Source organism: Nannospalax galili, unplaced genomic scaffold, assembly GCF_000622305.1.
Source record: "Nannospalax galili isolate Female #2095 unplaced genomic scaffold, S.galili_v1.0 scaffold1343, whole genome shotgun sequence".
In the NCBI taxonomy this organism is placed as follows: domain Eukaryota; kingdom Metazoa; phylum Chordata; class Mammalia; order Rodentia; family Spalacidae; genus Nannospalax; species Nannospalax galili.
Genome location: NW_008350246.1, coordinates 74,617 through 78,777, shown reverse-complemented (window position 1 = coordinate 78,777; position 4,161 = coordinate 74,617). Strand labels below are relative to the sequence as shown.

General features: G+C 36.8%; 1 protein-coding gene across 1 annotated transcript in view; it reads left to right on the top strand.

The window, feature by feature from the left end:
* Sctr (secretin receptor) overlaps window positions 1-4,161 on the top strand; it is an 83,807-nt gene that overhangs the window by 50,041 nt on the left and 29,605 nt on the right. The window lies entirely within an intron of this gene.

Below are 4,161 nucleotides of genomic sequence, written 5' to 3'. Positions count from 1 at the left end.
TTCTGGTGGAAGTTTTGGGATCTCTTAGATATAATATCATATCATCTGCAAAAAATGGTAGTTTGATCCCTTCTTTTCCAATTAGTACTCCTTTAATTTCCTTCTCCTGTCTTATTGCTCTAGCCAGAGTTTCAGACACTGTGTTGAAAAGGAGTGGAGATAGTGGACATCCTTGTCTGGTTCCTGATTTTAATGGAAATGCTTCCAGTTTTTCTCCATTTAGAATGATGTTGGCTGTGGGTTTGTTGTGTATAGCTTTAATGGGATGATGAGGTATGTTCCCTCCAGTCCAATTCCCTCTAAGACTTTGAACATAAACACATGCCAAATTTTGTAAAAACCCTTACTGCATCTATTGAAGTAACAATGTGGTTTTTTTCTTTGAGTCCCTTTAAATGATTAATGACATTTATTGATTTGCATATATTGAACCATCCCTGCATCTCTGGGAAAAAAAGCCTACTTGATCATGGTGAATGATCTTTTTGATGTGTGTCTGTATGTAGTTTGCAAGTATTTTGTTGAGAATTTTTGCAACTATGTTCATCAAGGATATGAGTCTATAGTTTTCTTTTTTGGTTGTCTTTACCTGACTTTGATATTAGAGTGATGCTGGCTTCATAGAAGGAATTTGAGAATTCTTCCTCTGTTTCTATCATTTTGAATAATTTAAGTAGTATTAGTTGGAGGTAGTCTTTAAATGTCTTGTAGAATTCTGCTATAAATCCATCTGGGCCTGGGCTTTTTTAGTCGTGAGGCTTTGTATTACTGTTTCAATTTCCTTGTGTTATGGGTCTGCTTAAACTGTTGATCTCTTCTTGGTTTAACTTTGGTGGTTCCCATGATTTTAAATATCCATCCATTTCTTTTAGATTTTCAAATTTGTCAGCATATATGTTTTTAAAATATTCCCTTATAATGGTTTGGATCTTTTGGGTGTCTGTTGTGATGTTTCCCCTTTCATCTCTGATTTAGTTGATTTGGATTTGCTCTTTCTTTCTTTTGGTTAACTGGGCTAAGGGTCTGTCTATCTTGTTTAGCTTTCCAATGAACCAACTCTTAGATTCATTGATTCTTTGTATTGTTTTTTTTTTGTTTCTATTTTATTAATTTCTGCTATGATTTTTGTTATTTCTTCTCTTCTCCTTGGTTTGGGTTTCATTTGTTCTTCCTTTCCTGCCTTGAGTTGCAGTGTTAAGTCATTTATTTGGGCTCTTTCTAATTTTTTTAATGTAGGCACTTAGAGCTATAAACTTCCCTCTTAGGATGGACTTTAGCGTGTCCCAGAAGTTGTGTTGTATTGTCCTTTTGCGACACTTGATTGTTTCTTAGTGTCATTTGCTTGGGATATTCTTTTCCATCTTTTTACTTTAAGGTAGTGCCTGTCCTTGAAGGTGAGATGGGTTTCTTGCAGACAGCAAAGAGATGGATTTTGTTTCTTAATCCATTCACTTAGCCTGTGTCTTTTGACTGGGGAGTTCAGTCCATTGATATTTAAGGTTATTATTGAAAGATGTGTATTGGTTGCTGTCATTTTGATTGCTGTTTGTGTTCTCTGTCTAATTATGTGTTTCCTAGATTATACCTTTATTTTCTTTTGTTGCCCCAGGATATAGTTGTTTCTCTCACTTTTCTCTTTATTGCTTCAAGTATTCTTTGAAGGGCTGGTTTTGTGGACATGTATTCTTTCAGGCTTTTCATGTCATGGAAGATTTTCTTTTCCCTCTCAACTATAATAGACATTTTTGATGGGTAAAATATTCTGGGCTGGCATCTATTGCCATGTAGAACTGGAAATACCTTGGTCCAGGCTCTTCTGGCTTTCATAGTTTGCATTGATAAGTCAGCTGTAATTCTGATGGGCTTTACTTTGTATGTGACTTGCTGTTTTTCTTTTGCTGCTTTCAGTATTCTCTCTTTGTTCTGTACACTTAGTGTTTTTACTGATATATCATGGGGAGTTTATTTTCTGATCCTATTTGGTATTCTATGTGCTTTCTGTATTTGTATAGGGATATCTTTTCTTAATTTCAGGAAATTCTCTTCTACAATCCTGTTTAAGATCTGGTCAATACCATTAACCTGAAATTCTTCTCCTTCTATTCCTATGATCTGTAGATTTGGTCTTTTCACGGTGTCCCACATCTCTTGCATATTCCATTCCTGTGTTTTCTTAAATTTTCCATAATCTTTGCTTGAGTGGTCCAATTCTTCAACTTTATCCTCCAGCATTGATATTCTATTTTCCATTTCATTCATTCTAGCAGTGAGGCTTTCCCCTGTCATTTCAAGTTGGTTTATTGAGTTTTGCACTTCCTTTTTCATTTCTGCCTGAGTTTTTTTCAGTGTTTCTATCTCTGTTGTGAATTCATTCAGGAGTTTAATCCCTATTTTCTTTTAGTGCTTTGATTTGCTTGTTCATGTGTTCTTTAAATTCATTGAATTCCTTGATCATGTTTATGATTGTTATTTTAAATTCTGTGTCCTGGGTTATGTCTAGGGGGTTCTCGTTGTAGAACTCTTCTACAGAATTGGTGGCTTTTTAGTAGGGACAAAATGTTTTGGCTTTCCATTTTATTATTCTTTAGTTGTGATTTTGGCATGTGAATTTTTTGTTGTTTATGATTCTGATATGAGAATTAAGTTAATATATGCTTCTGTTTGTATTATCAGGGTTCCTAGTTCCTTTCTTTATTGGTTTTGTAAAGCTGATTGGTACAGGGTTCAGGTTCTCTCAGATTTAATTTGAGGGGGATCTAATGGCTTCAGATCAGCTATTCAAGAATACCCACAGAAGCCCAATTCAGGTTCCAGTCAGGTACACTCAGGTTTCCTTCACCATGTGGAGACAGGATCTGGGAGCTCTCAGACAGTCCCCTGTGTTCTCAGGCCCTCTGCCAGAGGGAGGCCAGAACTCAGCACTCTCTCTGCTGAGATCAGAGCAACTACACAGATGGTGTTGCGGGGGTACATTTTGTATTCTGCCTTTGCCATAGCAATACATCATGGGTAGGTCTTGGTTCCTCTAAAATCTCTTGGGAAACAATTTTAACAGAGCCATACCATTAAAGCTATATAGGGTCAAAATAACTTAAGTACTCTTTTTTTTGGAGTTTGAATTTTTCATCCCAGTAGTTCTATAATAAACATCTTTATAGGACCAGAGAGATGGCTCAATGGGTAAAGGTGCTCACAACCAAGCTTGATGACCTAAGCTCGATGGCCAGGTCCCATATGGTGGAAAGAGAGAACTGAGCCCTGCAAGTTGTACTTTGACTTCCACAATGTGCTGTGGCATGCATATGAATGAATACTAAATAAATAAATAAATAAATAAAATTTAAAAACATCCTTACAAGAAATATTTCTCTATCTTCCCTTTCTGTACTCACAGGATTGGTTCTGGAACCCTACAGTATCCAAATCTTAGAATTCCTGTCTCTTGTATAAAATAGTATAGTGCTTGCATATCACTATATATGCCCCTCTGTGTACTATAAATCATCTCTAGAGGACTTAAAATACTGAATATAATATGAATGCTTATATAAGTAATAGACTGTTGTATTCCTTAGGGAATAAGGACAGGTGTTTGCACATGTTCAGGGTAGAAACAGGCTTAACTTTTTTTTTTTACATTTATTTATTTATTTTGTCGGGGGTGGGGAGAGGTGCATGGGCCAATGGCATGCATGTGGAGGTCAGAGAATAACTTGCAGGAGTCGGTTCTCGTCTTTTGCCATGTGGGTCTTGGGATCAAACTCAGATCCTCACCCACTGAGCCATCTCATCAGGTCAGAAACAGCCCCCCACCTTCTCCTTAATGTATTTTTAATTGTGATTGGTTGACTTTGAGGATGCAAAGCCTGTGACTATGGAGGGCTGACTCAGTTTCTCAGAATTAATTCTTGGATGGCTTGGAATGTGGCTCAGTTGATAGAGTGCTTGTCTAGCATGCATGAAACCCTGAGTTTGATCTCTGGCACTGTAAAGGTTGGGTGTAGTAGTAAACACCTGTTATCCTAGTACTCAGAAGGTGGAGACAGGAGGATCAAGAATTTAAATTAATCATCTTAGGCTCCATGAGACCCTGTCTCAAAAAATTTTCAATTATAGGAATAGAAAGGAGGCCAGAAGAAACACATATCTCAATGGATATAT